Source organism: Gallinula chloropus, assembly GCF_964237585.1.
Source record: "Gallinula chloropus genome assembly, chromosome: 4".
NCBI classification, from domain to species: Eukaryota; Metazoa; Chordata; class Aves; order Gruiformes; family Rallidae; genus Gallinula; species Gallinula chloropus.
Window position 1 is genome coordinate 52,604,369 of NC_140088.1, and position 21,696 is coordinate 52,626,064.

Below are 21,696 nucleotides of genomic sequence, written 5' to 3' on the forward strand. Positions count from 1 at the left end.
AGGAGAGCTACAAAGTTACCTGGTAAAGCTTTGCGTGAGCCCAAAGAGGGGGCTTCCAGATATGCTTTTGCACCTTGGCCAAGCACTGGTTTCTGGAATACCAGGAGGAACTTCCTGCCTTTGACCTCCATCCTTATCTTTATCAAAAGATTAAAAATACGTCAGCAGAAAACTACTAGACGAGCAGGCACGGCATGACTGGATCAACATCACTTCCTAGGAAAGACAGCTAAACCCAAGGAAGGTTTAGAGGAAAAGAATGAAGAACAAAACTTCAGCAAAGGTAGAGTCAAGACACTGACAAGAAAGAGAGATAATATTTATCTGCAATCAATGATCTCTCAAGAGGCTGCCAAAGGAGATGGCCTACCCTGTGCTCTACACTTTCTTTGTAAGGAAGGCAATTACTTGCAATGCTTTTCCCCAAGACATAAATCAGCAAACAAGGATGCCCTGTAAGAAGATCAATCTTAAAATAAAGTACCTATTTGGAATCCCACAATTCACATAAATCTAAGGTCAAAAAGCCAGAAGAAGCTATTAAACTGATCAAAATTTGCCTCTCAGAGGGGGGAAAACGTTTGTGTGTACACACACAGAACCCTGAATGTCTCCAAGGTGTTACTGGTGCACCAGTGCTTTTCTCAAAGAGCCACTCCAGAAAACAACTGAAAAAGGCTGTTTGACAAATAACCTCTGTGGTCAAGTAGAACTAAACTCCCTCCTGGTACCAACAAGGTAAATTTCAGTGAATGAGGCTGCTTTCTTTTATACTGGCAGAAAACACACGTCAACTGCACCAGGAGAAACTGAGGTAGCCCATCACAGCATACATCAGAAAGGGTACTGCAGTAAAGCAGTTTCCTTTACAAACATCAAAAGTAAACACAATTCAGTTTTACACTGGGCTTACAGGTCTGATTTCAAAAAAAGTGACCAGAATTTGCCTGTTCAGCATTAAAAACACAAAGTTTTAATTTCATTTTTGAATGACAATGTGTTTCACCACTGCCAGATGCATCCAATTAAGCTCACTCAGTGTCCTGCACCGAAAAGATTAGATCCACGAGTGTTTACTTTAACAGCACCACTACCTTTCAGCACAAGGGTCAGAAAGCAGTAAAGCACTGTGCTAGTGATGTGGCCAAGCTGACAAATTCTCGGCAAAATCACAAATTTAGGTGTTACCAGCACAAGTTTAAATCTTAAGTCCCTTTACTTATTACCACAGATGAAAGCATTAGCTGTATGAAGCAGTTAAGTAAGGACAGATGTAACACCTACACCAACCATGCCCTTATCTGTGGGTTTTATTCCACTGATGACAATCTTCCTAAAATTGTTGGAGACACCGACAAACACAGAAGTAATTCTTTGGGCATAACTCAGTAGCACTTGTTGATGTAATACCGAAGCTTCTTTTCCCTTACCCCCAGCAACCAAGGTCAAGGTCGATGCCAGCCATCCAGCAGGAAAGAAGAGAGACACATGTGAAACTGGCTTAGGGCACTGAGTTGCCACAGAGCTGGGAACACCTTGCTGCAACATCTCAGCTTCTTGGGCTGGAAACACCATAACTGACGCTGTAGGTACCACAGGTAGAAAAGTAATGACTTCCAGTGCTATGGCTCTTCCAGGGCTCTTGCAAGAGCATTCCTCAAGTTCAAAAACACACCAACCAAAAAACCTAGTGGTTTGTCATTCTTCCAAATTGCCTTATTCATTCCTAATGATTTTAAAGTACTTTGCACTTTCTTTAACATGACATTTTCCGAATTAAGAAAATTTGAAAACAGATGCTTGGGTTAAAAACATTTGATATTAAAAACATATTTTTTTTTCCTTCAGCAATAGACTGCTCACTTATGGGAAGTGAGTTTATATGTATCATCTGGTTGCAGAATGGTGCTTTAGGGCTGGAGCACTGGAAGCATTTAGCAATTTTTTTTTTTTTTTTGAGTCTCTGCACTAGAAAACCTCAAGAGAATTCCAAGACTTCAGAACTTGCTGGATGTCAGCAAAAGTTATCAGAAATATGCAATACGCAAAAGTCTATATTAAAAATACCCGAGCTATTTGCTATAATGAAAACATCTTTATACAAATCTGTTCTGTAAAGTATATAGGTTATTCTGAACTGCACATAAATACTGCTGCTCTTAGGACAGACCCTGACCGGACCTTCCTTTTGCTGCCTTGCAGTATCCCAAATTGCCTTTTCGATATTAGCTGCAAAATTGTTTTCCCCCTGTTACAGATTTTAGCTGTTGGCAGTTAGTCTATTGTGTTTTCTTTACAAAACAAAAAAGGAAGTTTTGACTTGTGTTTGTAAATAGTTGCATATATGTATTTTAGGAGTCTCAACTTTTAGATGACCTCTATCCCTCACATTTCATAACAATGTAAGCAACAAAATTAATCCAGCTAATTAGCCATTAAATGTATCTGCGTGCTCGAAAAATAAGGAGATGAAAAAAAGAGACATCTGTGCTCCAGAAAACGTAATGTAACTGGAAATGTCAAGATTATTAGGGAACTAATGGAAGTACCAATAAAAACTTTCATAGGCCACAATACCATTATGCTAAACTTTAAAATCCGATGTCAAAAGGTCAATAATTCGTATCTTTTTTTTCCAGTACTATTACCTTTAAGTTAAACCACATTTTCTCGCCTGATTGGAAGCAGTGCCAGAGTCCATTCCTGTGAGCTGATCGCCAAAAATCCAGTTGGGGACTCATGCAGAGCACCTAGGTCTGCTGTTTGCAAAACGTGTCAGATCACTCCATAAAAAGAAACAGACTGAAGAGTTCTGGTAACTGCCTGACACATTAATTTATAAGATTTATGACTTTTATATAAAGGTAGGATTAACACAATGTATAAAAATTCCAATTGCTGACAGAACATTTACAAAAAGAAAAAAATCCCTCATGTTTTTGATAATTTGGAAAAAAATTGTAACATTTCCCCCACCCTATGTATTTTTTCCCCTTGAAGTGCTCCATGTCTTTCATCACAGCACCTTTACAAGTGAGGACTGATCTCCTGTCCGTTACATACCTTCAGTCTCCAGAGAAAAACTATTCCAGAACTGGGTCTCTTAACTACCGCGGTGCAAGTTCAAATGAGAAAGCAAAAATCATGTTCTGATTTCCCACCCTTCTGTTTACTTGCCTGCCCTTAGTTAGTCCCCAGTTCTCGTGCAACATGAGCTGTTTGTGCTAATTGCAAAAAACTTTTACAAAGAAAAGGTCAGTAAGAATGCAAAACTACTAATATAAATTAATTTGCTCTGATATACACGAACACAGATTAGATTCCAAACATAATCCCTCAGCGTTCTACTTACCAGTACTCCCCTTTTTTTAAGTGGAAATAGGTTCATGTTCTCAGATGCAGACCAAGCAAAGCCAACTCCTCCAGGCAGCTGTACGCCTAAAGACAAGAACACAGTTGCAGATTTAGGTGAGTGTGGATTTCCTAATTCTACATTTCTTATTACTGAAGATCTACTAGAGCTTCAAAGGAAATCACAAGTCCACTATGCCTTCACCCTAATACATGCTCTAGAAGAAATCCACAGCAACTCTTGGTAGCCATACAAAGCTCACTCAAATTTACAACTGGCCTATGATGCCCATGAAGAAATCCAAACAATAAAAAAAAAATCAAAAAATTAAATAATGTGAGTGAATGCTGGACAAAATGTAAACTGAAAATAACATTTGAGCGTGAAACAGTTTTTCATTAGAATTAGCCATATATTTTCCATAAATAATGAGTTACATTAATTTGCTGCTACTGGAAATTCATTAAAAGCCAACTTAATTATAAATATTAATAACAATTCTATTATACATATTCAAAGCTATTTATAATTAAATTTTAAAAAGAGCTATCAAATTGCACACGTAATTGCAATGGACACTAGTCCATTTCGCAGCGCAGCTTATCCGATCGAGAATGAAAACAGTTCTGTGACTGCGGTGAACAAAGAACCATTTTCCATTGCTCCCCACTGCTGCAGCTCTAATCCAGGGCTATTACAATATTGGCAATTTTCACACAGAGAAAGCCCTGGTATTTTAAGCACTTTCTTATTTAGATCTGCCCAGAACCATTAGCTGATATGACCGTAAACAGAGCAGGGGTGCTTAATAGTCTATCAGTGCTATGACATGGTATATTAAGGAAAAACACAACATTTAAAAAACCAACCCCAAACTCACAACTTAAAATGGGGTTAACAGAAGTGTTAAATTTATGCTAAAAAATCTCCTACTGTAGGGGAGTCCTCATACAGAATTACAGAAACTGCCAAATGAGACATGGTTTGCTGAAGGTATTTCACAGGTATTTTCATAACATCAAGGTATAAGAGATACCTTGGCTTCTGTCCAAAGGCCACAAAATCCAGTGAAATTAGTTAAACATTCATTACAAATTATCTTTGTTCTATTTCACACAGCGTGACCAGCACTGCGAATCACGTTGGGAAGAAAGCAGATGGCTGTAATATTCTGAAAAGCTCGATTTATTCCCGGTTGCTTTCCATGATACTCCTTTATTCCTTCTCAAGGTTACTCCTTGCAGACTAGAAAATCGACTGAAATTCAACACTCGAACGGCTGCGGCCTACTCCGAGGAAGCGGAGACACGTTGCCAACAGCTCAGACGAAGGCGGCTGCAGAGGAGGCTGCGGGCAGACGCACACCAACATGTGCACACCAACGCGCTGCAGTGTGCAGGGGACCACGACCTCTCACCACTCTGACCAAACTTCAGCAATGTTCAAGTCACTTGTTCCCAATTTTCTTCCAGATACAGGAAAGCGTGGGTGACTTCTATACCCACTTACGAGCCAAAGGCAAGGATTCTAGACCACAGCATCGTCTTGAGGTGCAGGCAACTGCTCACAGCTGTGGATTGTTCAGCAAAACTGACTTGCAGCAGTTCATTGGTATTATTTGGGATTCAAGACTGACAGAATATTTGCCACCACTAATGAAACCCGATGCACTACCTACAGCAAGGGCAGCAAACAGGAACACAAAGAAAACTACTTTCAAACCTGAAGTACCATGTTTCTCTCTAGAAAACATCCTAAGAAGAGTAATGGCCTCCAGTTGTTATAATCTCAGAAGAGATTATTACTCTGAACTACCATTGCTACACAGGAATTTGGGAATTGGTGAATGAAAAGGGGTTTACAGATTTTTAGATACAGAATATAAATATAGACAATATAAGAGTCCTGAAATCATCATGTCTGATCAAAAGCAGCCTAACTGTCATGCATTAAATACATTTTTGGCTACATAGCACTGAAAGTAGCTAGCTTTACATCCTTGGTTTGGAATCTTTGCTACCTCGTGTTGAAGCAGCATCCTCCAACTCATAAGATTACAGGTGACCAATTTCTTTCTAGATGTAGTCTGCTGTCCTAACAGCATATTTCTGTGAGCTCACATCAATAGGAGAAGAAATGAAGCACATTACATGCATTATTGGCACTGGGTCTGGGTGTTCTGGTTGGAAATTTTTTACTGTCTGCCACATACCATGACACAGAGGTCAAGGGCATGGAGAGGGACAACTTCTCTTTGCATTACTCTTCTTATGGCAAAAAAGAAATGGAGGGATTGGTTTTTGTGTTTTTCTTTACAGCAAGTTAAAACTCATACTGAAAACCCATCATATTAAAAGCTGGGTTTGCTAATGAAAACACAGAAGTGCTCATCTGCCATCCAGACACGCAAGATGAGAAAGATCCTTACATTTTCTAATGTATGTCCGAGTGTAATGATGTGCATAAACTACACCAGTGTTAGAAAACTTCAGCGTTAGGCACATTTGGAAAAATCTGACTGAGCAAGTTATCAAGGCACTTGTAGGATCTCCAAAAGACCTTTTTTTTAATTAGGAATTTTTACAGGAAATTAAATAAAAATGTGTTTTTCTAACTAACTGGATGTGCATAGCATAAAAGAGAAAAACAGATTCTATAATTTAACACTAACATATGCCTGCTGTCCTTATGTCCTACCAGTTCATAAAACTAAGAGCTGTTTTGCATTCAAAATGTGCTAACCAGCAATCCATACAGCTGTATCATCTAGATGAAAAACAAACTTGGAACCTCAGTGCCACTCACACCAGCCACCACTATTCGAGTACTCTGGCAAAGATGTTATTGCCACCACAGACCTGTCGCTCAGTCATTCCCTCACCACCCAAGAAGTCCAAGAGGCCTTTTCCCAAATCCTGCTTGAGACCTTGAAATGCAGCATGAGATGTCAGGTAGCCAGTACAAACTGAAGTGCAACATCTTGGGACAGACTGTAGACTTCCTGGATAAATATCACAGCTACTCAGAAACACTCATGTCATCACTTCAGCGGCCCAACTTAAGCTGAACACTTGGCAAGGAACCAAGAGTTATGTCACTGGAGCAAAAGACATGGTTTGCAGATCTGGAAGAGCAAAGTGATGGACAAGGTGGTGAAGAAAGGGAGATTAAATCCACTGTTACAATATATGAGGTTAAAGAGAAGATAGTGTTTGTGGAAAGAAGGATAGTGAGGGAGAGAGGAGAATTCTCCTTATGATAAGGATGAATCCCAACAATTGACAGGATATCCTAAGGGTTATACTAACACAGACAGCAGTCATAAATCTCTACAGCTGCACACCCTTACACACAGAACAGCTCTTCCCTGGTTTTAGAAGTGCACTACAAGATTGAGTTTAGACCACAGCAGGCACATGGACAATAGACCCAGTGTAGGGGCCCAGAAAGATGCTTAGTGGACTTTGGCTTGAAAGGGAAAAGCAGACAATGGCGCATCAAAAATGTTTCTCAGGCAACGTTCACAAAGTCAGATGGCAGAAAACAGGAAAGCAAAGTCAAGTCATAAGAATTTCTATTTGAAAACCAGCAACTAACAGATTTTATAATCTCCTTTCAGAGAAACTGCATTCTAAACTGTGTGATTATTACCAAAATTTAGCTGGATGACAGTAAAAGGCAAGTTATATCTTGGTAATTGGCATGAACAAACAATTCTGTAGTTGACTTTGAAAAAGTATCTGTGTTCTTTAAATACCATATAAATATTACAAACAAAGGGAGCTAATACATTTACTTGTACCCAATATTCCATGATTGAATCTAAAGAAATATGCTCACAATAAACTTTTGCATTTAGCATTGGGGAATTAGATTAGCAGGTCTGAGTTAAATCCCAATTTCTTCAATTCTTGTAAATGAATGACAAAGTGTTACAAGTATGAGCTCACACAATGAAATGCAGCAAATCTGTAAACTACATAACTACCAAGGATGACGCTAAATCCAACATGATTTTTCTTCCATACCTTTGGTGAAACATGCCTTCTACTGTTCTTACCACTCCCCCACACACCCAGACATGCAGAAGCTAATTCATTTCTCATTTACACTTTGCATGAGCCACTGCAACACAGAACATGATAACATTTTCCTTTCTTTTCTGTGGAGCTCCAGTGTACTTATCCAGTAGGACTCCCAGGAGCAAGGTGACAACCAGGAAGCCAGGCATTCCCAGGAGCCAGGTGCTCCTGGCGCATCCCAGCCATCAGCTGTCCACAGGCTCCAGGAGCATGGACAGAGTGCTCAGTGCTGGGAAGCATCAGCAGGAAGGAAATGCCACAAGAAAGCCTCCACTGCATAAATTCCTCTTGTGAATAATGTTGCTTCACCAGTTAAGGATGAATTACCACATTTAAAGATGACATCAGTAGGGAATGGAAAAGACTTGAAAAATACCACTTAATGTGCTTAAATTTTTGCACTTGCAGCCAAGAAAAACTAACTTTACATGCTCATAGAATAGCTTTGATCAGATGTTGGATTCCCAGGTGTTTCAGCGCTGTGCTCTATGGAGAGTAGTGAAACTCTCCCCACCCTCTCTTTTAATCCAGTCAAGAGGGAAAAAAATACTTTTGCAAAGCATCACATACGCCTCTCAATTACCTTGTGAGTGACGTACTGGGTGGACTCTGCCCTGGTCAGGCCCCACCTGGAGTATTGTGTCCAGTTCTGGGCTCCCTGTTATATAAAAAGACAGGGATCTCCTGGAGAGAGTCCAGTGGAGGGCTACAAAGATGATTAAGGGCCTGGAGCATCTCCCCTACATGGAAAGGCTGAGTGAGCTGGGACTGTTCAGCCTAGAGAAAAGAAAACTAAGAGGTGATCTTATTAATATTTATAAAGATTTTAAGTGTGAGACACAAGGGAAAACAGCCAGCCCCTCTTCAGTGGTCTGTGGAGACAGGACAAGGGGCAATGGCCTCAAGTTGGAGCACAGGAAGTTCTGCACCAACATGCGGAAGAACCTTTTCCCAGTGAGGTAGACAGAGCCCTGGGACAGGCTGCCCAGAGGGGTGTGAAGTCTCCTTCTCTGGAGATATTCAAGACCCATCTGGACGCCTCCCTGTGAGATCTGTCCTAGGAAACCTGCTCTGGCAGGGGGGTTGGAGTCGATGATCTCTGGAGGTCCCTTCCAACCCCTACGATTCTGTGATTCTGTGAGTGGCTTGTGAAATAGGACCACAAAACTACGCTGCTCAGCTAAGAATATTTCTGATTAACATTGTACTTGATCTTACTGTATCAGAGCCTGTTATCTCCTCTCCCACTATGGTAAGCATACTGCATCCTAACAGCCAATTCCAGCCTTGGTTTTCCTTCAACATCTCAGTAAGTGACTTTGATAGTTTCCTCCTATTACTTTTTAATTGTTGATATGCCAAATAATGTCACTGCAGTTTTATATCACATTCATTCTGCTTAAGACAATGTATTAACTCATTAAGCAAAACACAGGAAGCCCAAATGAATATATAAATTTCTGTCAAATACTATAGACAAGATTAATTGGACAAATGGCTCTGAGACTCCAGAAAATAATTTGATTAATCCAACACAAACTCCTTAAAATGGGCCAGTGAAATGACTTATCAAGAACATTTTCAGGAAGCTGGGAGAAGTCCTTGCACCACAGGTGTTATTATTTAAGATCCAAGTTTGTAAAGCACTCATCACTGAAGCAAGTGTGTAAGACCTTTGTCTAACTGGGGCCTAAATGAACAAAACCAGAATGACATAAAAATCTATGAATGAACATAAATAAAAACTCACCTCAATCTACAAAGGTTTATAAGTGATACATTACTCAGTATCACTTGCTAAGCCACCTGAATCCCACATCCTTCAGGTAATATCCCCAACCACCAGGCACAGGCTAAGATGGAATACAATTTTCCTCTGTTTTGTAATTGCTTCACTTTGCATAGAGTATTTGGGTCAAGAAAAACTCAAAGTAGCATGTGCAGGTATGAATAGAGCAGGAGATTCTACTTCAGCTGTCAGGGGACTACTCTGTTCCCTCAGTAAAGTCAAAAGCCCTATGAAACACCCTAATACTGTGCTTTAGGGGGAAAAAAATCCAAGCTCATCTATCTTCTTTACTGACACTAGCAGATTAAAAAGTTGGCAAAGTAATCATCTACAGAAAAAGAAAATAACCAAACCAACCCCAACACCACATCAAATACACAAGGCAAGGTAAAACACAAACCTAAATGACTTTAATGACTACTGCAGATAAGGAAATCATCATGATCTTAAAGGGCACAAGGAATTAAAAATTACTCCAGAGAAGACACAGAAGAAATCGACAAGTTGTATGAATCCGAGTGGGAAAAGCTGTGTTAGGAAGTCAGACTAGTACCATTGGTGCAGCTTAAGATGTAAGACAAGCAAAAATCTAGGCAAAACAAAGAAAAAGCAGATATGGATTTTAGCAATCACATTGCATAATAAAAGTGGGACGAGATGCACTGGACAAGGACCTGAAAAGCTGAAACACGACAAAGTTGATTTCCTCACAACAGTCCCATGACTGCTGGGTAGTAAATAGGAAGAAGAAAATGCCAGTGGAACTCTCCCTTCAAGAAAACCACCCATCTTTGAGCACATCAATTTATTTTGTGGCTTACTTTCTCTCTCATGCCCAATATTAAAATGACAATTAAAAATAAAATTCCTTATATATTATCCAGATACAATTTGAGAATTTATTTGCAACTCAGAAAGTGATTTCCTGATGTTACCCTCGACATCATATGTACTGGAGATAAAAAAGTCTCATTAATAGCATGGGCAATGTAGACAAAAATATTAATATAATGTAGAATGGAAAACAAGATTAAAGACACAAAGTTATTCTATTTTCCTTTGGAAATATCTACTTGAAATTAAAATACCTTAACCACTTTACTTCAATAATTTTGTTTCCATTAAAATATTTCATTGTTATGTTAAGGTCTCAAGGCCATTATTAGTGTATTCTTTTTGTATCACAAAACCACAGATTTGTGCCTCACAGACGATGAAAGCACTGCTAAGGACTGTATGCTTGAGTACAGATGATATCATGGGAATTACTAACTAACCAGAAAATAGATTGTTAAATATTTCAACCTCTGAAAAAGAGCAATGTAAGTATTCCACAGTACTGCTAACAAGGACTTCAAGAGGCTTTCAAGCAACAACTTACAAAATAAATCAAAGTAGTCAATGCAATTTAGTCAAAACTAACAAGATGCATGCAGCTTTGCATCAGAACTACACAGAACTATGCTGCTTAATTGGAAACCTTAGATTGTCTCAAGTTTTTCTCTCAAGGAAACCAACAACTTGAATCATCGTCATGTTGTTTGTTTTAAATCTAGGCTAATCTCTTCCTTTTGTTTCTTAAGATAGTGTGAAGCCCATGAGCTGAGCCATATCTGCATACAGCAGCATCAAGATACAGTTGCAATTTACAAAAAAAAAAAACAAACCACAAAACAATCCCGTTTCCACCACCTTCAGCTCTTGTCACAGCCCTGTCTCTTCATCCTTCCAAGTTGTGGGACCAACATGAATTGAGGAAACCCTCACGTGGGGCTCATTGCCTACTGCCCTGCAAGGCTGCTGCACCACCACAACAGCCCAGCCATGCCTTGCTTTGGCTCAACTTCAACTACACCTGGACCCGTCACAAGCTTTTAAGTGTTACCCACACCTTGTTATTGTCCCTGGTGATACTCTCCACTGACAGCAGAAAAAAAAACCCAACTTTAATTGCCTGATTTAGGTACATTCTGCATTGGTAGAGCCGGGGTGTCTCCAGAGATTTCTCACAAGCACTTTTGTGCTTTTTGTGGAGAAGTACAATTAGTTAAGAGGCATCAGAGATCGCTGGCAACAGGTTATTCTCAAGATAATGAAGCCTCTCAGAAAAGGTTATCAACACTTTACATGTTTGCATTGTGTTTGTTCATTCAGGCAAATTAAATAGCCAGCGTTTGCATCCTTCTGTACTGCTATAAAGACAGACCCCTGGTTTGCCTTGCTATCATTGTACTGTATCAGCAGCTTTCACTAAGAAACCCACAGTTGGGCCAGTTTTCCAATGTGAAACACAAAAGGTTACAGACCACCACCAGGAGCTTCTCCAGCTGCTTTTTTCAAAAAAATACAAATAACTGCACTGTGGTGTAACACTTCTTTAATCAGATGGTAACCATTTATGAAGACCTCGTGCTTGTTAACACTTCAGATATATAGCCATGTGAGGTTTGCACATGCTTATCCTAAAGCTACTCTACGACTTCAGTGTAAAAACAATGAAAAAGGAGGTCCAAAGAGAAAGAAAATTGTCAGCTATAACATTGTAATGGTAGGTTTGAATATTCCCATCAATTTATACTAAATGGTAAAACCGTCAAAGGGGAAGACCTGGTCTCAAAGGTCACGCTTCATTTCTGCTCTTAGGTTTTGTCCTCATGCTATCAAGAAATCGCTTAGCTTTAGCAAAAAAAGTGGCTGAGTTAATGTAACAGCCATCTGGTACACTGTTAAAGAGGTTAGCCCAGCTTTCACAGATTCTTGAGTTCAGCTACAGCTTGCTTGCATCTGGTCTTTGTCTAGATTTATTAATAGCATGGCAAGAAATCGAAACTATGCAGCAGTGTCAGAGGGATCACGCGCCATACACTCACTCCAAACTCAAGTACAATATTCAGCTTAAACATTTTAACGGGCTTCTTTAAAATAAAACTGGACAGTGCACCCAAAAATACATTTGAGAACAATCCTGCTTTGAAAGGCTGATGAATTAGATGATCTAACCAATATTTTCCAGTTAGACTTTCCATGATCCATTTCAATTTCTGTTATCTCACTGTTCCAGTTCAGTATCCAGGCGCTACTTGGGAATTACCTTTTAGCCTCAACAGCCCAGCAGTTTGACACGCTGCCTGCCGGTGGGGTCAAGCAGCCATTTGGGAAACATACAGCATCCCTCTCCTCACCTGTCCCACCACTGCACCTGCCTGGCTCTTGGTGCCAAGCTGCAGGCTCTGCAGCAGCACTCCTCTGTCTGAGCACAGCCCAACCCACAGACAGGTGCAGCCCCACAAGACTGTGGGATTTCCACCCTCCTTTTCCCTTTCTTCTCCAGGGCTTATGAGCACCGGAGATGATGTTTCCTTTCCTAAAGGGTTTGCAGCACAGTCTGTGATACGTAACATGGCTGCAGGGCTGTCTCAGCCCCAAAGGCTTGATGGCTCTCATGGCCCCTCAGCACACACACTCCTACCCTAGGAGAGACTGCCTCCTTGCTCCTCCAAAGATCAGCTGCACCATATCATAGAATCATAGAATGGCATGGGTTGGAAGGGACCCCAAGGATCATAGAGCTTCAACCTCCCCTGCCCCAGGCAGGGACACCAACCTCCAGGCCTGGATCTACACAAGGTTATCCAGGGCCCCATCCAACCTGGCCTTGAACACTTCCAGGGACCAGTGCATCCACTACTTCTCTGGGCAGCCTGTTCCAGCACCTCACCACTCTCTCTGTAAAAAACTTCCCCCTAATATCTAATCTAAACCTTCCTTCCTTTAGTTTTAATCCATTCCCCCTTGTCCTGCCATTATCTACCCTTTTAAAAAGTTGATTCCCCTCCCGTTTGTATGCTCCCTTCAAGTACTGGAAGGCTGCAATGAGGTCCTCCCCCAGCCTTCTCTTCTCCAGGCTGAACAAGCCCAGGTCCTCCAACCTCTCTTCGTAGAGGAGGTGCTCCAGCCCTCTGATCATCTTCGTGGCCTCCTCTGAACCCTCTCCAACAGTTCCACATCTTTCTTGTATCGCAGGCCCCAGATCTGGACACAGGACTCCAGATGGGGCCTCAGAAGGGCAGAGTAGAGAGGGACAATCACCTCCCTGTCCCTGCTGGCCATCCCTCTTCTGATGAAGCCCAGGATACCATTGGCCATGTGAGCTGCAAGAGCACACTGCTGGCTCATGTTAAGTTTCTCATCCAACAGAACCCCCAGAACCTTCTCAGCAGGGATACTCTCAAGAAGCTCTTCTCCCAGTCTGTATCTGTGTCTGGGATTCTTCCGGCCCAAGTGCAACACCTTACACTTGGCAGTGTTGAACCTCATTAGGTTCCCCTGGGCCCACCTTTCCAGCCTGTCAAGATCCCTCTGGATGGCTTCCTTTCCTTCTGGGGTGTCGACCACACCACTCAGCTTTGTGTCATCCGCAAACTTGCTGAGGGTGCACTCAATTCCATCATCCATGTCATTGATAAAGATGTTAAAGAGAACCAGTTCCAAGACAGACCCCTGGGGGACATCACTTGTCACTGGCCTCCACCTGGACGTAGACCCATTGACCACCACCCTTTGGCTACGGTCTGTTAACCAGTTTCTTATCCACTGGATGGTCCACCCATCAAAACCACATCTCTCCAATTTGGAGATAAAGATGTGGTGTGGGACTGTGTCAAAGGCCTTGCACAAGTCCAGGTAGATGACATCAGTTGCCTTCCCTTTATCTACTGATGCTGTCACTCCATCATAGAAGGTCACTAGATTGGTGAGGCATGACCTTCCCTTGGTGAAGCCGTGCTGGCTGTCCCAGATCACATGCTCTTCCCTCATGTGCTCCAACATGTCGTCCAGGAGGATCTGTTCCATGATCTTCCCAGGCACAGAGGTGAGTCTCACCGGCCTGTAATTCCCTGGTCTTCCTTGCTCCCTTTCTCACACATGGGAGTGACGTGACCTTTTTTCCAATCCCCAGGGACCTCACAGACAGCCACGACTTTTCAAATACGATGGAGAGCAGTTCAACAACCACATCAGCAGCTCCTTCAGGACCCTGGGATGCATGTCATCCGGCCCCACAGACTTGTAGACATTCAGTCTCATGAGGTGGTCTCGGACTTGCTCTGCCCTTACAGTGGTGGGGGGGGATTTACTCCCCCAGTTCCCACCTAGAGGATCCAGGGATGCAAGGTTCTGGGACTTGAGAATTATGAATATGCTGGTGTCCTGCCCCTGCTGCCCACTTTTTTATTCGGAGGGACAGAGAGCTCTTGAGCTCTCAGAAAGGCATCCTTAAAGAGTAGCCAACTTTCCTCAACATTTCTGTCTCTAAGGACCACCTCCCAGGAGATCTTGGGCCAACAAGTCCTTAGACAGCCTAAAGTTTGCCTTCCTAAAGTTCAGGGTCCTGATCCCATGCTTTGCCAGGCCCACATTCTTAGAGATCGCAACCTCAACTAAGGCATGGTCACTGCAGCCCAGGCTGTCTCCAACCTTAACACCTTTAATGATCTCCCTCACATTGGTGAGCACCAGGTCCAGCAATGCATCACCTCTGGTCAGTCTGTCCAAAACCTGAACCAGAAAGTTGTCATCTACAGACTCCAGGAGTCTCCTGGAGTTCTTGCAGATTGCTGTGTGGTATTCCCAGCAGATATCTACACATCTTCTAAATACCTCCAGCGATGATGCCTCAATCAGTTCCCTGGGGAGTCTGCTCCAGTGCTTGATGACCCTTTCAGTGAAGAAGCGTACCCCAATACCCAACCAAAATCTCCCCTTGCAAAAGCCCGTCTGTAGCTCTACCTGAAACTGTGCTTTGAAAAAGGCAAACTTAGCCTACCTGCTAGTAGACTGTACTGTAATGATTCATCCTTTTCTGATGATCCAGAGACTGGATCCATTTCAGCTTCTTTAAAACATTCAGCCTGAACCTAGAGCGGCAAACACACAACTAAGGAGGATGGAAAGTGAGTCTGCATTTAGGAACAGGCTTGGACTTGTATTTTACTGGCAGCAAAGAGATTCTTCATTGCTCCAAGCAGCAGTAGCTAACAGACATTTGTACCAAAAGCTCCATTGCGGTTTTGGATTACATCAACTTTGCAGCATCACATCATCCAAAGGTAAAGCCCTGATACCAAAGTAAAGGAGAACAGCAACCTAAGATAAGCAGCCCATTTCTGAGCTTGTAAGATGCAGAGCTGGCTTGTATGTTAGGGGCTAATATATTTCTTTTTATTTTCTTGGGTGCTTCAGACAAGATGCCTGGGAAGTACTTAAACCTCAAGTAAAAGGGATTGGGAATCTAGATGCTATAGCTATGGAGTGCTACCAGAACCATGGGCAGATGTAGGCAGGCATACAGCAGCTCTAACAGGGAGCCGAACTGTCTGCAGGAATCCTTCCTGACCCAACAGCACTGTCATCAAAAGTACGCATGGGAACCTGTACTGCAGCACCTTACCTCTGACATCTTTTAATGAAGTTCTCATCCAGCCACAGAGAAGTGTTGTCCCAGTGATTTCAACAACTATAAAGCCAAACACCTTATAAGAAAAGAATAAATAAATAGAAATTCTAGGTCATTTATAACAGTGCTATCATGGAACAGCCATGAAAATACAACTCAGTGTCAAATATTACACTACTGGTTTTTTCCATGTGCATTAAACATAGCTCTTGTATATAGGTTTAAATCAAGACTAAACAATCTGAATTTCACATTACTTGAATTCAAGATGAGAGAAAAACACGGCATTTTCCAAAGTTCCATGGGGCACAGAGGGGGATGCTTTTATGGGAGAAGGAAGGAGCACAGTCTTCTGGGCAAGAGCATGCACAGGGTCAGATGGAGAAGCAATGGTGCAGGGGCAACGAAATGAAAATGAAGAAATGAAATGAAGTACTAAAGACAAAATGCAATGAGAAAATGAAGTACCAAAAAACCATCTGAGTTGGCATGCAATCTAGTTTTCTTCTGTGAAGTACCTAGAAGAGTTTCATACCAATATCCTGTGTTCATCCTGAGATACTCACAGTACATATCATTTTCAAAGAAGTTTTTGCTGGAAAATGCCATGGAAATCATCGCAAGCCAGCCAAATGCTGCTCACTGATTTCCCCTCTAATCCCCAATGGTAAGATACCCTGTTTTCATTCATGATTGTTTAAGGACTTGATGGAACTGCAATTGATACAAATGTAATGAATCTACACTGAGTGCTAGGTGTCAGTCAAGAGAATCAGTCTGTCATGAGGACCAGGGGCTGCTAGAACCAAACAGATGTTCCTTAGTTCAGTTACTGGACACACACAGTAACAGGGATGATCAACTGGCAAGCCAAGCTCGGGGAAAGGTGAACGGTTTGTCTGACTTCACTGATTCTGGAAGAATTTAGTCTTCTCCATTTACAGAGGTCAATGTTCTGTCGTTTGATCTTCCAACAAGGAAAGTGAACTCTGCCTGCATATGCTCCTTCAAATGTAGGAATCAGTAAAATAAGCAGCTTCAGCAAAACAAAATCAGAAGACAACATAAAATACTGGGTTTTTTTTTTCTTTTTTCTTCCCTAAAACTGTATCTTCAAGCATTAATTTCAGTAAGGTAAACGAAAACAAAATCCTGGAAATATTTTATTACCAAGTTTTGAAGTGAAACACAGAAGAAGAAAATTGACGGTTCATCAACCTAGAGAATTCCCATAAAAACAATGATGACATCTTGATACAAAGCTAATGTGGGCAAGCAGTGTTCCAAAAGATCAGGAGGAAAATAATCAGCTACTTACAAATACTAAATAAAGCTAATAAACTTCTGAAAGAAATAATGGCAGCCATCTATAGATTTTTCAGGAACTCTGACAACGCAGAGTGTAACGGTGTAATTTAAATCTGGCATTCTCCATCTCAGCACAGAATTACAGCCCCAATTCCTAGAAACTATTAAATCTACAGAATTCAGGAATGCATTTGAAATTATATAACCCTATTAATACTGCTGCAAAACAGCCTTTAACTACCACTGATCCACTCTCCAGCAATAACAACAAAAAAAATCAGGAATTAGAAGAGAGCACTGCACAGGAGCTATCTATTTTCACCCTCCTCCCAAACTGTTAAAGACTGAGTGATCTTTTGTAGTTCTTTTGACTTTTTTTCTCTCTCCTAAGAGACAAATTGCTCTATTGCAGAGCTTTCAAATGGCGCTTTCCAGGATGACTTCCCACAGTTATTCCCAGATCCTGTTTCAATGGCTGACCAATTCCCATAGAATAGGATATTTCCATGCAGCGTAATAATAGCAATTGTAAGGGAGTTTTGTCCGTTCTGGGCCCCTCTGATGTTTAACAACATCCTGTCTTTTCGGAGACTTACATAGGTAAGAAATAGCAACAATCTTTTTCTATTAGCCTATGTTTGGAGTATTTCTGGCACACTAGCTCCTTGCCCCTAACCAAGAATAAAACTTTGTTACATCTATTTTAAGGGCCTTGACTGAGGTACCAAATGCGATCTGTCTTGTTTGGCGGTGCCCAAGCCCTCCAGAGAAGGTTTAGCTGCTACCTAAGCAGAGACAGACATGAGAGATTGTACCCCTTAGCCCTAACCTCAGACTATGAGCTGCTAAAGAGCCTTCAGGCTTATTTAAAAGAACAGCTCAAACCCATCATTGCTTTGTAGCTTACATAGCTGCACAGCCAACAAAACAATTGCTCAGGTCTACCTCCCTCTTGCGCAAAGCTGGTGTTTTGCTTTTCATGTTCTCAACTACTTGAAATCCCCTCTCTGCTAAGCTGAGGCAACATGGAGGTGAGCAGAGGGCCTGAGGGTTTTGAACCACTGTCTCAGTCCCAGTATAAAGCTCTTCCCCTTTTCCTATCACCCCTTGAGACTTCATTCATTTTCTCCTTGTCCAAGTTTATTACAACATCTCATGTATGTGTGTGTGTGTGTGTGTGTGTATACAGCACTATACTGAGCAATACTTTCCCCTCTGGTTCTTTTGCATATGTATCTTTGGGATAGCTACCTTTGTGGCTGCATTTTCCAGCAGCAAGCAGCAGCAGCACTGCCATTTCAGTGTCTAAGTGCTTCACTGATACTGTAGTCAGTCAGACTGTCAGCATCCTTCTGGTATTTCCCTTTGCAGGCAAAACAAAACTAGGGCACCGAGGGCATAGAGTTTAAGAAGAAATTAGATGTCAAAATACCCTAAGATTTCAATAGATGCTTCTCCTTTGAGGAAACTACTTTAATAGATTTACACCAACAATGTACAGAACAAAAGTGGGAATAAAACCATGTGTCCAGCTTCCCCTAATGATACAACACCCTCAGCCCAAACAGCTTAGACACTAATATAAATCTAAGCTTCAGTCACATTAGAAGCCAGTGACTTTCAGAGCAAGCTAACACCAGGTTTTAATATTTGACTGAGATGTTTTCTTCTCCGACAGCCCCGTGACAGAAAGGTCTCTGAACCACCAGCTTCCTGCACTTGAAAAAAACAGGCAGCACTCTGCCCTTTGAGCTAGAACATAGTGGAAAGGAATGGCAAAACATACATCAGTGTGAGCGAATACAAGCAAATTAACTTTAAACAGCACTAATGTACCGAGAGCACTTCAAAAGACTTCTACTATGACAACATCCACATCCTAAACACTGCATTTATCTCCAACTCTTACTCCTTACTACTTATCCAGAGTGTTTGATAGAGCAAATTGAGGATACGTGAAAACATTTTTTCCTAAGCACTAAATTGCATACACACTTGAGAACTGTAATTTTAAGTCTCCTATTTGCCCTGGGCTCTGTAGCACTAATTCAACGCCTGTTGCTCCAAGTTTCAGCCAGACATCCCATCTTGTATTTTAGTATTTTTACCTTGAATTTCTAAATGCTGACATATGCTTTTAACATCAAGCAAGCGCGAAAGAGCCTACTCATTTAATGGTTATTTGAACAAAACAGCCCACAGTTTTGCAGAGCAAAGCTATTGTAATTTGGTTTTATGTAATGGTTGGTTGTAAGCACTGAGGAAAAATGCTTAAAAAAGGCAGATGGTGAATAGTATCAACTGACAAAGTTCACTTTTCAAAACAGAGTTTCTCCAGTTTACTGTTCTTTGATTTGCTGTGCAAATCTGCTTAGAAACAGAAGTATTATAATACTTCGTTTGTTGATGAAAACGGTGAAACACTCCCCCCCCAACCCCCCAAAAATGATGGAACCAAAATTAAATAATTATTTGACTTAATGATGTCACTTTACAGCAAAGATTGAAGTCATGCAAAGACATAACTTAGGGGACCGAAGTCAATGGAAACACAGATGAAAAAGGAACTCAGATCAATAAAATTTGCAGGACCATGGGAAGCTTTGGTACTCTTCTCCTCTGTTGCCCAGAGCCAACAAATACCTCAAGCAAATAGCCAGCTGCATTTCTTTTCCTTCATTAGGGCCTGCCCAGACCACACTCAAATATCAGGTCTCTTCTAAGTTTAGACTTTATTCCAAGTAAATTAAGGTCTCCCTTGTCTCCCATGCAAAAGTTGGTAACAGCAAGTTACTCTATTTGGAGCAAATATTTACAAGTAACCTTCTTTTCAACCTCAAAAAGAATACCTAAGCTCTAAAACATCTCACACTGGTTTTCCCCCATCACTCAGATTTTTCACATTTTAAAAAGCTGCAATATTTTTTTTTTCATGTCAATATAAACTGTGAGCCCTCAACTCCAGCTACACAGAACCTGCATGTCAGGGCACACATCTGGCAGGATAGCTGAACCTGGGACTAGAAGAGTGTTAAATTAAGTAGGTCTGCCCAAGGCAAAGCACCGCATGCTTATTTTCTTCTTCCTTGCAGAAGAGTACTGCAGTTCTCTAAATCCCACTGGTGAAGTACAAGGAGTTTAACAGAGAGCTCAGAAGACCTTTTCTGGTTTGATTGTGATGTGCTTGGACGGTTTGTATGAAGGTTGTTCTCGTTTGGTTGGTCTATTTTCTCTGCTTATAAAGCCTTCTTTAAAAGCATTACTCCAGCGTTTCTGTAATAGTCCTCAGGCTTTTGAATGACAGAGGCAATATAAATTGTTTGAAATATTCTACCCTTACAGGTATTACATTTGCATATCTGTAAACAATCAATTAGCCAGGTCTCTTCTAGTAAACACCCCACTGAGATCAGTGGAGTTATTCTCAATTTGCACCAGTACAACTTCATAGATAAAACACAGCAAATTTTCCTCTCTTCAGGAAAAAGCCATTTTGCTGAGGTTTCTATAATAAGCATTTATAAAAAAAACCTTCCTGTCCCAGTAACCAGCTACACTGGCAGTCTCTGGAGTCACAAGTGCTAAAGAGAAAAAACAATTAAGTTACAAATGTTAGACATTTACTTGTATTAAAATATTTTGCTGGTGGGAATTTCAGAAGCCTGATGTCAATTTACCTTCTGCGTTTATGCTACTATTTCATCTCTTAGACAGTTTACTGTTCAGGATAAATGTTTGTAGGACAGAGCTTTTTCCAAAGTAACAAATTACAGTTCTTCTGGTTGTTTACACTGGAAGGTCAAGCCCGAGCCCTCTGTTTGGAAAAAGAGACATACTAATGATGACTATGTTCCTGAAGTACCTACATTTTTGGCAGTCCATTCATATCTTGGGAGGTAATCCCCAAGAAACATCACATTCGGTAATCCCTGTACCTCCTCCACCCACTGCACTGAAAAATATCCTCTTGAACAAAAAGAACCCACAGCCACCAAAATGAGTCAGTGATGATGTAAATATAAACACGGCGAGCAAAAGACAGAAATTAATCACAAGAAATAACAGACATGCCGGGAATATCAGCCCAGAGCTACAGTAAAAAAAATAAAAAATAATCCACAACCACTGAAGACCTCAACTTCTCCTGTGACGTAGGTCATGGAGTCCAGTCTAGACAATCTCATATAACTCAAACTAAGCCCACACAGACTAGCCTGAAATTAATAGTTTTAATACAAAAATGTCTCTGTGGTGATTATAAATTTTCTAATTTGCAATTTTATTTTATTTATGCACAAAAATACTTGCTTAAGAAAAAAAATAGTAAATATCAAGTACTCATGTTTGTTTTCAGCCATAACTCGCCTTGATGAACAAATCCAGTTGTCCATTGATTGAAAGTTGACTTCCCAGTTCCCCCAATATTCCTCTTGACTTCTGCTGCATGTCTTTTAGTTCAAAGGCACAGGTGATAAGAATTGTACCCCATACTGAAATATGCACAGTCTTGCATTGCTGTTTACTCTTCCCATAACTTCATAACACACATGATTTAAAGCTTTCAGAAATAATGTCTATGTCCATGACATGCAATCTGTATTACTGGGTTTCTTAAGAGTTCCTCCGTCACAACCATGTGGGTCTTTCTACAAGGTGCTTCCTTCATATTTTTAGTCCCTCCACACTTAAAACCAAACAAGTATGCCTC